At 41.1% G+C, this 15163-nt stretch overlaps 1 non-coding gene across 1 annotated transcript; it reads left to right on the forward strand.

Annotated features, from left to right (window-relative positions):
- The first annotated feature begins 9385 nt into the window (after positions 1-9385).
- Positions 9386-9516, forward strand: LOC132491476 (small nucleolar RNA SNORA31). Its single transcript, XR_009532692.1, has one exon. It is a non-coding gene; the product is annotated as a small nucleolar RNA SNORA31 (small nucleolar RNA).
- The last annotated feature ends 5647 nt before the right edge of the window (positions 9517-15163 follow it).

Consider the following 15163-nt stretch of genomic DNA (forward strand, 5'->3'; position numbering starts at 1 on the left):
ACCAGGGAGGGAGGAATGGGAAGGGTGGAGGAGTGGTGAATCACTTCCGGGTCAAAGTAAACTGGGCGTGCGGTGAAAGTCCCAGGCATCCCTTTTTGTTTTCTTTCGTTCCGCTGCTGTTTGTGAGACTAGCTTCTGGGATCTTGGGCCTCGGGTGGTAGCCGATGCCGTTCCCTACGCGTTCAATAAAGAAGGGCAGAGGGCTCTCTGGTATAGCGAAGCGGAAGAGGGGCGCACATACGGCGGGTTTTTGGTGCTCGGGGGAGCAGAGGAAGAGGCTCTGAAACTGCGCTAAGAATGGGCGGGAGTAGCAGAAGAGTTGTGAAGATTATTGGCTGGCAGGAGTGGTGGGCGGGGCGTAGGCCGAGCTGCCTCATTTATTGGTGGAATTTGGACCCCTCGTTTTCTCGTTACTGCCACGTTGACGCTACTTAGAGCCCGGCGGTGTTAGGTCCGTTGTCTGTACCCGTGTCCTCGGAAACCAACGGATTGGAAGGACTTTTAAAAATATGGGAGGAAAGAGCCAAAAGCTGAAGATAGCTCGCTGTATCACCGACCTTATTAGCTCTACCATGACCAGATTTTAGTTTGGACGAATTTGAGGTTATTGGGGGCAACAGCAGGTGGCACAAATCAGGCTCGGTGGAAACGGGCAAATACAGGTTGGCTCCAGTTGAAACGGCTTGAACGGCGTCCCTGCGACTCACCGTCTGCGCCAATTACGAAAGCGATGACGTCTGTGTGTTGTTATGAGGTTCTCGAACTGAGTGGGTAGAAATGCGAAGACCTAGAGTTCCCACTTTTCCTGTACGTATTTGTGTCATACCGGATTCCTCTTGACACCTCGCTCCCTGGAGCATCCGCGGCCTCGCCAGTGCACTGTTCCGCCCACTGTCATGCCGTTTTGCACTAGATGTCTCAGCCCTCTTGCCACATCCCAAGTAGAATTTTCAATTCATAGCTTTTATGTATCTAATAGCTTTGTCAAATCCTTTCCTCATGTTCTGCACCAGACCTCTTAAAATACAAAAATTTCCCTTGCAAGAAATTGTTTAGAATTCTTTTTTTTTTTTTTTGCGGTACGCGGGCCTTTCACTGTTGTGGCCTCTCCCGCTGCGGAGCACAGGCTCCGGACGCGCAGGCTCAGCGACCATGGCTCACGGGCCCAGCCGCTCCGCGGCATGTGGGATCCTCCTGGACCAGGGCACGAACCCGTGTCCCCTGCATCGGCAGGCGGACTCCCAACCACTGCACCACCAGGGAAGCCCCTGTTTAAAATTCTTGATAGAAAATACTAAACAAGAAATTGTTTAGTATTTTCAAGAATAAAACACAAGTATTAATAGAAAATCAGAATCCAGAAACTGTGGCTCCCCATTTCAGATATACTGATTTGCAGACCCTCATATTAAAAATTTACAAATGATGATTTTGCATTTGGGTACAACAGAGATTTTCAGCATCACTATAGCGGTGCATAAAAATCGAGAGGAGATAATTTATTAAACGGCACTAAAATAGACTTAATGGCCTAATTAGAAAGCTTCAGCATCATTGCTTTTCTCTTGCTTCATGTGGGTTCCTATGAGTAAATTGCTTTCGGGCTGTAGGGTTCCTTAGCAACAGGCTAAAAAGATGAGCTAAAAATAATAGCAATAGAATTGGTTTGATCAAATAGTGATTGTTCCAGGCAATGACTTCTCTTCCTTCCTGATTCCCAACCCCCAAAGGCAAGTCTTCTGTTCTTAATGTAATTTTTCCCTTGCCTTTTCAGAACAGAGTTAGGATCTTTCTTTCTTGAAATTTCAATTTTTCTGCAGCCTCAGTGGATTGTAGAATGCTAGTAATTACAAACTACCGGTAGGAACTGAAATATATAAAGTTTTTAAAAGAAACTTTATTTTTTGGAAGAGGTAATAGATTGTTATTGTTAAAATTCAAAAGTTACTGTGAAAAGTCTCCTTAAAACCCTGTTCCCCAGCCACCCAGTTCCCTGCAAAGGCAATGTTAGAGTTCCTTGAAACATTTTGTTTAATTAGCAATTATTTATCTAAAGGGTTGGTTTTCTTTGGTTTTATTTTTAAGATTGGCATGTATATGAATTTGTCTTTGTTACTTTTATACTTTGTTAAACATCTAATTTCCATTCCCTAGCCTATTCATCTTTTTTCTCCCATTTTCTCCACCATTTCCTAATTGATTATAGTATAGAACTGAGTAAAAGTGTCACTACCTCTGTGACCTCACTGACCTGATGCATAAATTTCTAAGCTGTGAATACTGAAAACAGGTTATATTAAAGATTTAATTAGATGACATTTAAGGTCTTTTTAGTGTAATGTTTGTTACAAAATAGTAGGCACTCAATGCTTAGTTGTGTTTTTCTAAATTTTAAAGGAGAGAAGTAAAAAAATTGTCTTTTTTTAAATTGAAGTTTTAGATATGTGAACATAGATATTTTCTTGCTAGATTAATGGAAGTCAATAGAAGAAGCTTTCTTCACTTTTCTGGTCTGTGTCTTAGGAGGCATTTGAATGAGGCTGAAGATCTAATGGCCTAGGATGCAGAACACCTGAGTTCTTATAATAGCTTTTAATACTACTAAGCCGTGGGTGTGACTGGGCACCTGCTTTCTATATAATGTGACCAGTAGATTAGATAATTCCTAAAGCTTCTCATAGCTTTAAAATTGTATGATTCTATCCCCTCAATTGTCATCGCTACATCAAAGCCTTTTTTGATTGGTAGAGTTAGTGGATAGCTGGTTGGTTGATTGGTAGCCAAGCCTTCCAATGAGTCCACAAACATGCTTATCTTAGGCACATACATACACAGCTTGATTCTCTTTCAGTTCTTCCTTAGGTTTACATTCTTTCTCTGTTTTTCTTCACTGAAAAGTTACTTGAAAGAATTGTTTATACTTGTTACCTCTACCTATTTATCACCAATTTCATCCAAAATCTCTTATAATCTAGTTTCTAACTTTTTTACTAGTCTGAAACTGCTTTAAGAGTCACAAGTTATTGTTTGTTTTTAGCTTTCATATGCTTTTATTGGAGCACTTAATACCATGGGTCATTCTGTACTTGAATGGCTTTCAGGAGACTAAATTCTTCCTTTTTTTCCACTCTGATGAATCTCTAGGTACATACTGTCCAGTAGAACTTTCTGTGATGTTGGAAATGTTTTATAACTCTGATATTCAATATGGTAGCCACTTGAAATATAGCTAGTATGACTAATTAAATTTTTCATTTTAATTTAAATTGGTTTAAGTCCCTTCATGTGGCTAATGGCTACCATATTGGACAGCGCACCTCTAGATCTTCCTCAAGGAGGAGAATCCATAAAAATATGTCCTCTTCTTTCTCTTCATTCTCTTCATTTGTAACCAAAGGACATTGTTTCAGGTACCATATCTCTGAAGATAATCTCTATCTTCACATCTCCTGGTATGACTTATCTTTTCACCTGTAGCCCTGTAATTTTCCTACTGTTTATTGAGCAGCTTTGCCTGGATGCCTCATTTAAAAAAAATATAACACATTGTCCTCCCTCCTCATTCTCTTCCTTTGTATAATCCTTTTCTCATAATACCACTATTACCTTGCTGGTTACCATACTTGAAACCTTAGACCTTTTTGAGCCTTTCTTTTTTCCAACTGTATCTACCCAAGTACAAGTAAATGTACCAATATACACATACATAAACACAAAATCAGCTGTGAAGTCATGATGATTCTTTGTAATACCTTTTTAATATTTTTCTTCCTTTTCATGCCCCCTGCCACTTCCCAGTTCAAATATGTGAAAACACTTAAAAGCATGTCTGACATATAGTAGGTGCTCAATAAATAGTTTCTTCCCTTCTTTTCTCTCTTTTTTCCATTTCCTTCATCTTTCCTGAAGGCTCTATTAGCTTCCCCACCTGTAGTTCCTCTCTTCTATGTGTCACTTTGCACCTTGATACTAGATTATTCTTCCCAAAGCATAACTCCAATTTCATTCTTTTTTTCTTTCTTTCTTTATTTGGTTGCGCCAGGTCTTAGTTGCGGCAGGTGGGCTCCTTAGTTGTGGCATGTGAACTCTTAGTTGAGGCATGCATGTGGGATCTAGTTTGTGGACCAGGGATCAAACCCAGGCCTTTCATTGGGAGCGTGGAGCCTTATCCACTGTGCCACCAGAGTCCCTCCAATTTCATTTTTGGGCTCAAAGACTTTTAGACTCACTCTACTTCCTATAAACGTCTCTGCCCACCCCCACATCCTTTCTTACACTTTGTCTTTTTCCTTGGTCCACATTCTTAGCAGTTAGCAGTGTTTGAAATTATTTATTTATGTGACCCCACAATAAGACATAAGCTCCATGAGGATAGAAACTTTGTTCACTTTGTACTCCCAGAGCCCAGAATTTAGTCAGTGTAATGGTTGATTTTATGTGTCAACTTGGCCACGAGGAACCCAGGTATTTGGTCAAACATTATTCTGGGTGTGTCTGTGAGGGTTGGTTGTTGTTTTTGTTTTGTTTTTTTTGTTTGTTTGTATGTTTTTCTGATGAGATTAACATTTGAATCAATCCTACTGAGTGAAGCAGATTGCCTTCCCTAAAGTGAGTGGCCATAATCAGTTGAAGGCCTGAATAGAACAAAAAGATTGAACCTTCCTTGTGTAAGAGGGAACTTCAACTGTCTGACTACTTTGAGCTGGGACATTGGTCTTTTCCTGCCTTTGGACTTGAACAGAAACATTGGCTCTTTTTGGGTCTTGAGCTTGCCAGCTTTCACACTGGTATTTACACCATCAGGTCTCTTGGGTCTCTGGTTGTAGACTGCAGATCTTGGGACTTCTCAGCCTCTATAATTGCATGAGTCTGTTCCTTTTATAAATTTCTATATAAATTTCTGGTTCTGTTTTTCTGGAGAACCCTAAGTAATACCAATACATTTTGGTACTAGGAATAGAATACTGCTGTAACAAATACCAAAAAATGTGAAAGTGGCTTTGGAATTGTGTGATGGGTAGAGGCTGGAAGAATTTTGAAGCCCATGCTAGAAAAAGCTGAGATTGCTGTGAAGAAACTGTTGATAGGTATAAGGACATTAAAGATGATTCTGGTGAGGGCTCAGAAAGAAAAGAGGCAGGCAGGAGACAAAGCTTTCACCTTACAGAAATACATGAATAGTCATGAACAGAATGTTGGTAGAAATATGGATGATAAAGGCCATTCCAGTGACAACTCAGATGGAAATGAGGGAAAGGTTACTGGAAATTGGAGGAAAGAAATCCTCATAATAAAGCGTCAAAAAACTTGACTGAATTGTGTTGTACGTGAATTTGGGTTGAGAAGGACATCAATTTGTGGGGGCTGGGGGCCTCATTCCCTGTACCAAAACTTGTGTTAGTCTACTAGGACTACTATAATCAAATACCACAGACTGGTTGGCTTAACTAACAGAAATTTATTTCTTACAGTTCTGTAAGGTGGGAAGTCCAAGATCAAGGTTCTGGACAGTTAGCTTTCTGGTGAGGGCTCTATTCCTGGCTTGCAGATGGCTGCCTTCTCACTGTGTCCTCAGGTGGTTTTCTTTCTTTTTCTTTACCTCACCAGAGGGGAGAGAGAGCTACAAGCTCTTTAGGGTCTCTTTTATAAAGGCACTAATCCCAGTGGACCAGGGTCCTACCCTCATGACCTCATCAAAAATATTCAGTGTATAACAGGCACTCAATATAGTAGGCACTCAATAAAGATTTTTTTAAGTAAGCTATATTAAAGGGTATCAAAGAAGGAAAAAGTGGCATTCAAGATTGAATAGGTAAAATGCACCTTAAAACAATATTGAGTGTCTACTATATGCAGGCTTTCCTTTAAAAACCTAAAATACTTTTTCTGGAACTTTCTAAAACATATCACTTTTCTACTTGTTTTATAGAATTACATTTGTGCTACCTCATCGACTGGACTATAAGCATCCCAGGTCAGGATCTATGTCTGATTTATCTTGTGTCTTCTACAGTGCGTAACACAGTGCCTGCTCTAATGCGGTATGTCAAAACAAGGGAATATGTTTTCTCTCTTTGCATTGGACTATACAGAAGTTTATATTTCTTTTTCACAGTTACCACATTGCCATAATTACTTGTTCTCATGTGTGCTCCCCATACTCAATTTTGAGCGTCTGAAGGGTAGGGACCATGTTCTAGACATCTTTGTACTCCCACATCTATTACAGGCTGGGCATATAAGGGGTATTTGTTAACATTTATTTATCTACCCAACATGATACCAGAAATGTGGTCAATGCTGAATAAAGAGTTGATGAAGTATTTGACAGTTTCCTGACTACTGCTTTATCTCCATTCCTGTTGCCAGCATTAATGGTCTGGTGCCACCACTGCCGTCCAATATCACTGGTATCAGCTGGGCAATCAACTCAGTTGCTGCTACTGCTGCCATCACCGGAAATAGTCTGCTTGCATCACCACCATCATCACAGCCACTTGTTCCCAGTCCTAAGCATGCTGTAGTCACTGCTCCCATCTCCACCACTGCAGCTGCTTTCACCAGGACCTGCTTGGTTTGTCCTTCATATTCCACTCATATGTAGAAGTACTTGTTTCTTCTGAGCCCTCATGCTGTTAATTTTTCTCCAGTCTTTCTCATAATGGTTTCTGCCTTATTCAGCTTCCATCAGAGCATCAGTTGAGTGGGTGGTACTACTTTGCTTCTCAGGGGGAATGGCACTTTAATGATTCAATCAAGTCGTTGCTCTTTTTGCTGTCAGAAGAAGCCTCTGTATTATCTTCAGGGAACAATTTACAATAACCCTAGATCCCTCTCCTTAGCTGTGACTGTTAGCTCATATGTATACTTTAGGCACTCATTTGCCACCTTTCTGCCCACTCACACAGGTTCATAAGATCTTTCCATCCTCATCAACTTAGTTCATTGCCACCCACAAGAGTCTATGTCATTTGCAAATGTAGAAACAGTGCTTTGCACTTTAATTTATAAAGATATTGCATATAGGTTATACTAATTGTGCCCTGCACAAGGATGCTGGGAGAAGTGGGGGCTGAGATTCAGCCTGCACTTTGTTCATCACAGTCTAGTGTTAGGCTGTGCCTGCCAGGAGAAAGGTGTTTTTCTGATTTGCATGAAGATGCTGGCCCATCACTAAGTGACCCTGGTCATGCAGACCTGATCTTTGCATTGGTCTAGCACTGAACCTGAGATCCTCTATGCTATGCTTGCCTATCTTTACCTTTTGTTGTTTTTCCTAACCAGTGGAAAATAGCCTCAACTCCAATAATGAGGAGGAGACTCAATTTTGTTAAATTTTGAAAAAATATAAAACCTTAAAAAATAGTTTCTATACCTATCTTCCAGTTATCTATTGCTGCTTGACAAACTGTCACAAATGATAGTGGTTTAAAACAACTATTTTATTACATCTCACAATTTTGTTGCTGAGGAATTTGGGCAAGGCTTGATTGACTCTTTTCTTCTGCTGGTGCCAGCAGAGTTCACTCTCCTGGTGGATGGCTGGTCTGATGGGTTCAGGCTTCACTCAGTGTCTGACACCTTGGTGAAGATAGCTTGGAGACTGGAATCATTTGAGAGTATCAGGTGGAGCACCTTCTTGTGGCCTTTCCAGCATAGCAGTCAGGGGAGTCAGACTTATGTGACAGCTCAGGGTTCCTAAGAGTCCCAGGCAGAAGCTGCAAAGCTTTCCAAAACTTCACTTCTACCATGTTCTGTGGGTCAAACATGTTAGTAAGAACAGGACAGATTCATGGGGGAGTGAATTAGACTCCAACTCTCAATGGAAGAAGTAGCAAAAAGTTGCAATTATTTTTAATCTACCATGATCTTCTACCAAGATTTAACCAAAGTTGTATTTTGCCATATTTACTTGTGATGCAATTAGAAAAACATTTTCATTATAGAACCTTGATAAAATAAACATCATATCTAAAAGTGAAATATTAGTAGTTTTCTTTTTGAAGTCAGGAACCAGTCAAGCTTTTCAGGTTTATTACATGTTACTGAAGTGTTAATAAAACAAAAAGGGAAATAAAAAGACAGTGGAAACAAAGAAGTAACTTATTATTATTATTATTATTATTTGTTGTTTTTTTGTTTTTTGTTTTTTTGCGGTACGCAGGCCTCTCACTGCTGTGGCCTCTCCCCTTGCGGAGCACAGGCTCCGGACGCGCAGGCCCAACGGCCATGGCTCACGGGCCCAGCCGCTCCGCAGCTTGTGGGATCTTCCCGGACCGGGGCACAAACCCGTGTCCCCTGCATCGGCAGGCAGACTCTCAACCACTGCGCCACCAGGGAAGCCCACTTTTTATTATTTATAGACAATATGTCTCCATAGAAAATCCAAGAAAATCTATAATCTAGGTCTAAAAAAAATAGTGCAGCAACATTGTGGATAAAAGGATAACACGATTCTCAAATTGGTCCCTTGTGCTTTCTAAACTATTGGCTATTTTGTGATCCTCTTGTTCTTAGGTCTGACGGATGCCCTTTTACTTCATTCTTCCTTCAGCATGGACAATTATATCAGGTCTTAGCTGTTGGTTGTGTGACCTCACACTTCCACTTGGGGGTGGAGGACATCTTGTTGCCAATATTTGTTGCAGCGTTGTCCATAGGTTTTTTAATTAATTAATTAATTAATTAATTTTTGGCTGTGTTGGGTCTTCGTTTCTGTGCGAGGGCTTTCTCTAGTTGCGGCAAGCAGGGGCCACTCTTCATCGCGGTGCATGGGCCTCTCACTGTCGTGGCCTCTCTGGTTGTGGAGCACAGGCTCCAGATGCGCAGGTTCAGTAGTTGTGGCTCACGGGCCTAGTTGCTCCGCGGCATGTGGGATCTTCCCAGACCAGGGCTTGAACCCGTGTCCCCTGAATTGGCAGGCAGATTCTGAACCACTGCACCACCAGAGAAGCCCCATGGGTGTTTTCATTTACAGTTGCGCTATTGGTTTTTATGTGGGGATTCAGAGAGATTGAAAAGCTATGCTATCTTCCCAGAGTACCTGTAGTTCAATAGCATTTTGATCTAGTCGCTACCCATTTGTGTAACTCCCACTGTTTTATGTATATATGATTCATTAAAGTTTTTCTTTTTAGTACTCTGAAGATTCCCCATTGTTTATTGACTCAAAATTTAATTTTTCCGATTTATTTTTCTAAATGTCATAAGTATTTTGTCACAATTCCCTTTAAATGTTTGTTGATCCACTCCTTCATTGTACATCGCAAAATTTTTCCCCTATTAGAAGTGAGACTCACAAGAGTCTAATTCCCCCAGCCCAGTTCTTCTCTGAAGCACTTCTCATGGGGAGGCTTATGGACTCAAGTTAAAAGAAAGTGCTGAGATGCATCTATTTGATGGGCCTGGAGCAGCTCCTGTGTGCTAAGGTTTCCACTACAGATGCAAGAAAAAAGTGTCCTCACACTTTCCGTCTGTCTGATTGTGGCAGCCCAGATTGAATGCGGGAATACAGGAAAAAATTGCAACTCACAAATTAAAAAAGTACTGAGGCACTACCCTTAGACTCTGAAATTGCACTGTGAAATTAATACCTGGGAGGAAGCCTTTTCTGAAGTATGACACACTGATGAGCTGAACTGATAAAGTTTTTTACATAGTGGTAAATTTTAACAAACAGTGTGTTCAATCTGTTATAGAATAATAGGTGCTCAGGGATCAAAAAGACCTTGAGAGGTCGTACAATTAATAACACTCCTGGAGTCAGAGCTGCACAGGGTCCATCTCTGGCAGATGAGAATCAATGCTGTGTTTAAAGGTCTCTTATGAAAGAGATGAGATATTGTTTTATAAAAACCTATTATAGTATCTAAAACCTTTGACTCTGATGAAGCCTAGCATTAGCCAGAATCCTGCAGAACTCAATGATGCTTAATGCCAAAGTAACTGGATATTTATACAACAAATATTCTAGTAGGCAAACCTCGAAAAACATACCTTATTTCCCTCACATATTTTTTACATCAACAGTGGTATATTTTTAAAATAGTTTTCATAATATAAGCTACATAGCTTTTTAGAATAAAAAATGATAATTATGTACCTTCATGTACATGCTTTAGGACACTTGGTTAAGCAACAAGCAATCTGTGTCTTGATAATCACCTCAAAAGGCTTGCAAACTTCACAGTGTAACTGGACAACGATCATGGAAATGGATGATTACATTAGGATATGTTGCCTGCAAAAGAACGTTCTGACAGTCAAGACATTAAATAGAACGTAGCACACAGTTTCAAGCACTGCTTTCTGGCAAGTGAAAACTGTCTAAAAACCACTGATGTATTTTGACTACAGAAAAAAAAAAAAAAGAGAAAGAAAGGGGAAAAAAGAGATGTAGCAGTGTAGTTCTTCTGTACATAGCATTTCTTTTCCAGAGCGAGACTGGCTTGGGCAAGCTTGAAAGCAGTGTGAGGAATAATTCTTCCCTTTAACTGTTAAGAAAAAAAATGAACTAAAAAATACATTACTATAACATATAGGGGCTATGGAGAATGAAATAAAGGGAATGAAATGAAATAAAAGGAAATGAATGAAAGAGTGAAATAAAGGCAAAATCATCTATGCATTTTTGCAGTCTTCTGAGGCAGCAAATGTGAAAGAGGGCACTGCAAAGCCACTTCATTTTTACACAGGTCAAGGATCATTGTCACTGATTACCTGGGCACCCTTGATGTCTGATCACTTTATGAGAACACACACCACAAGTTTCCTACCCTCTAAGAGAAGGTAATTCCTTTCATATTAAGTACCATAAGAAAATGGACAATCAAACTCTAGAAAGCTGAAGCTATCTCAGCCACTTGACACTTTGCATAAACACTGTGGCTTGGCACGGCAGAGTATTAGAGCAGGGTCAAAAGGGCAGCTCCCTTTGGTCCCATGCCCCTGGCAGCATCTCCTCAAGGCAGGTGTCCAGGTCCCTGCCAAGGAAAGCTGGCGGATGGGCTCCCAGGGTGTGGCATGGCCTCCTCTCACGCCCTGGCTTCCCAGACAGGACGGAAGAGCAGTTCTCCCCCAGCTGCCAAGACTTGACACCTGCTGCTGCTCCTTTGCTGTGCTAGGTTTGTTACAAGAACTTTAGGACACGCAAAGTGGAGAGCCATCTTTCTCTCACACTTTAAAAGAGATGGGCTTAACTAGGGAAAAAAATGGAAGTGGACTAATTTTATATAATGTAGACCAAATTCTTTTTCTTTGGGTGGTAAATTTATATCTTGTTACTTTGGGAAAATTTTTGGCCCAAGGTTTGAAGAGTTCCCTTTCCTTCCTGCATTGGGGTCCCAGAGACCACCCCCAGGTTTGGTGGCTCACTAAAAGAACTCACAGGGCTCAACATGTACTCATAGCTAAGATTTATAACAGCGAAAAGATACAAAGCAAAATCAGCAAACAGAAAAAGCCCTTAGGTGAAGTCCGGAGGAAACCTGTCTCAAGCTTCCAAGAGTCCTTTCCTAGTGGAGTCACACATGGCGTGCTTAATTCCTCCAGCAACGTTTTGTGACAACACGTGCCAAGTGTTTACCAGGGAAGCTCACTGGAGCCTCAGAACCCTAAGCTTTTATTTGATGCTGGTCATGTAGGCATGCTCTGCCTGGCAGGTACCAAAACTCTGGACTTTCAGAAGGAAAGCAGTTGTTCAGCATAAATCACCTTGGTTGTACAAGCAGTATAGGCCACTCTTATCAGTTAGGGTTTTTTATTATCTTTATTTTTTATTGAAGTACAGTTAATATTCAATGTTGTGCTAGTTTCTGGTGTACAGCAAAGTGATTCAGTTATATATATATATATATTTACTGAAGTATAGTTGAATTACAATGTTGGGTTATTTACTGCAGTACATACAGCAAAGTGACTCAGTTATATATACATATTTATATACATATATATTATTTCCATTATGGTTTATTACAGGATACTGATTATAGTTTCCTGTGCTTACAATAGGACCTTGTTGTTTATCCATTCTATATATATGTAATAGTTTGCATCTGCTACTCCCAAACTCCCAGTCCAACTCTCCCCTGCCCCTTCTCCCCCTTGGCAACCACAAGCCTGTTCTCTATACCTCTGAGTCTGTTTCTGTTTTGTAGATAAGTTCATTTGTGTCATATTTTAGATTGCACATATAAGTGATATCATATGGTATTTGTCTTTCTATTTCTGACTTACTTCACTTAGTATGATAATCTCTAGGTCCATCTCTAGGTCCAGCTGCAAATGGCATAATTTTGTTCTTTTTTATGGCTGAGTAATATTCCATTGTATATATAAACCACATCTTCTTTAACCATTCAACTGTCGATGAACATTTAGGTCGTTTCCATGTCTTGGCTATTGTAACTAGTGCTGCTGTGAACATAGGGGTACATGTATCTTTTTGAATTATAGTTTTGTCTGGATATATGCCCAGAAGTGGGATTGCTGGATCATATGGCAACTCTATTTTTAGGTTTTTGAGGAACTTCCATACTGTTTTCCATAGTGGCTGCACCAATTTACCTTCCCACGAACAGTGTCGGAGGGTTCCAGTTAGGGAAAGTTTTATATCACTACAGGTGACTGGTTACCAGCCAAGTTCCCAGATACCAGTTAAGGGCCAACCTTGCAAGGAGGCCTTTCTAAGGATAGGCAGTCTCAGCCTTCTGTGTTACCTCTTTTCTGCAGAGTCTACCTTCTTGGCCAAGGCATTTTTAGAACAAAATTATTTTCAGTAGGACCCCATGCAGCAGGGTGAAAGTATCCTGTAATACTGACTTTTGTTATGCCCTCTAGGGGTCCTGGATTTAGCCAATTTAAACAAATCCCATTAAAAATAAAGATCATTCTTAGAAAGCTAGGTGGCTTTCTCCTTAAGTTTTTGTATTAACCTTTTCTTAACCTGGCCTGAGCCATCGATTCAAGCACAACACAATTCTGACTGGTAAGTTGAAGCTGACCTGCGTGCCTTCCAGGACTGAGGCGGTCCATGATGGTCAAGGTACACACGGAGAGTACCCTTGGAAACAAAAAGTGTGCAACTGTTAAGTCATCCCAACAAGGACACACATTAGTCAGGCAATACAGGTTAACGAGGCTTCCAGTGTGGCTTCCCACTGTGGATCCTTCTGCCTTAGGGCTCTCTGTCCAGTCCAAATAATTCAGTTGAGTCCCTAGTTTTATTTTTATTTATTTATTTTTAAAGAAACTGCTTTTTATTTATTTATTTATTTATTTTGGGCTGTATTGGATCTTCGTTTCTGTGCGAGGGCTTTCTCTAGTTGCAGCAAGCGGGGGCCACTCTTCATCGCAGTGTGCGGGCCTCTCACTGTCGTGGCCTCTCCTGTTGTGGAGCACAGGCTCCAGACGCGCAGGTTCAGTAGTTGTGGCTCACGGGCTTAGTTGCTCCGCGGCATGTGGGATCTTCCCAGACCAGGGCTCGAACCCGCGTCCCCTGCATTGGCAGGCAGACTCTCAACCACTGCGCCACCAGGGAAGCCCAAGTCCCTAGTTTTAGAAGGATTTCTAGAAGGCTGTCAGTTTCAATCAGTTTTGCTTGTCTTTCACATCAGTTCATTTGCCTCATGAGTGGGGACACCATCTACAGGTGTTCTTCGTGGAAATTTAGGAGCTGGGGACATTCCCTGTTGTGTCACAGTCAGTGCTGTTAGGTGTGCTCATAGGCTCAGCAGTCAGTTTGAATTCAAGACCTTACAGCATCTTGAGAAGGCAAAATTGGCATTCAGGAGTGGTTCTTTTTTTTTTTTTTTTGGCCATACTGGTCAACTTGCGGGATCTTAGCTTCCAGACCAGGGATCGAAACTGGGACCCTGGAAGTGAAAGCGCCGAGTCCTAACCACTGGACTGCCAGGGAATTCCCTCCCGAGCAGTTCTGAAAAACAGCAGTTATAAAAAACAGAAATCATTAATGCCCACCTTTCCCTGCATCTCCCAGGTGCTGGCTTTTTGCTTTTTCTGTGTTATTACAAAATCAGCGTGTCTCGTACAGTAATCTTAACTTTACATTTTTTTCCCGATCATTTTTTATTCTCATCTAGACCTTTCAGCAGGAAGTGTTTGGTATAAAGAGAATGTTGAGGATTTAGCTAAACTACTCCATGCTGTTGCTGCCTCAGCATCTATTTTGTTTGGCCAAGCAGCCAGCAGTGACCTTAAACTGACACTAGTCCCCTCAGGCAAACCCATGCCCCAGATGGCAGCTCACAGAGTCACAAGGAAATGTAAGTTCCTGATATGACCTCCCCAACAGCCCTTGTGATCAGCAATCTCCCCTGCTTCCCAGTGCCTTCCCCTTATATGCTCCTTAGATAAGACCAATAAGACCTTTGTGGGATTTATCAGAACCCACAATTTGTTTGAATTGACCAGTCAGACCTTAGCCCGGGAACCACAAAGCACTCCACCCATAGACTCTAATGAAAACATGTTCTCCAGGTCCTGCTTCTCTCTGTCTGCACTCTGCCTTGACCTCCCCATGTGGTCCCTCAAAGCATGCCAGGTACTTCCTCCAGGACCTGTGAGTAATGAACTTCTCTATTTTAATTCCTCTTGTGATCTACTGTTGAAATGCAGCTCACCATCTGATACCCTGCACTCCACTTAATAAGTAGTAATTTAACAAATCCAAACAGAGGAATAGAAAAACTTACATAGAAAAACAATTTTAATAAACTTAGCCAGAAAGACACATCATGTTCAGGAACTGGTAGGACAAAATCCTGAATTTTCAAGAGTTTTCAGAATGTGTTTACATAACTCTGATGCCTGTCATCCTGATCATTTATTCAGTAAATAGCCCAGAAAAGACCAATCTCTGTCTGGGGACAGCTATGTTTAATAATCAAAATTCCTAACTAAGAAGAAATGTGAGTGAAGTAGAATCAGGTTATTAGTCCATTGTAAATGTCAAATAATCTTAAAATCCAAACACAAGTCAACAGCAGTGAGACATGCCTGGGAAGGGGATGAGAACCCTATCTGCTAGGAGTGGGTGCAGAGGTCCCACTCCCCGTAACGTGCTCTCTCCCAACTTGGAGCTTTCGACAGGAATCATAAGTTAGGTTTCTTGTGATTAATCATCTCACATGCAATAGTTCCTGCA

This window comes from Mesoplodon densirostris, chromosome 5 (assembly GCF_025265405.1).
Source record: "Mesoplodon densirostris isolate mMesDen1 chromosome 5, mMesDen1 primary haplotype, whole genome shotgun sequence".
NCBI classification, from domain to species: domain Eukaryota; kingdom Metazoa; phylum Chordata; class Mammalia; order Artiodactyla; family Ziphiidae; genus Mesoplodon; species Mesoplodon densirostris.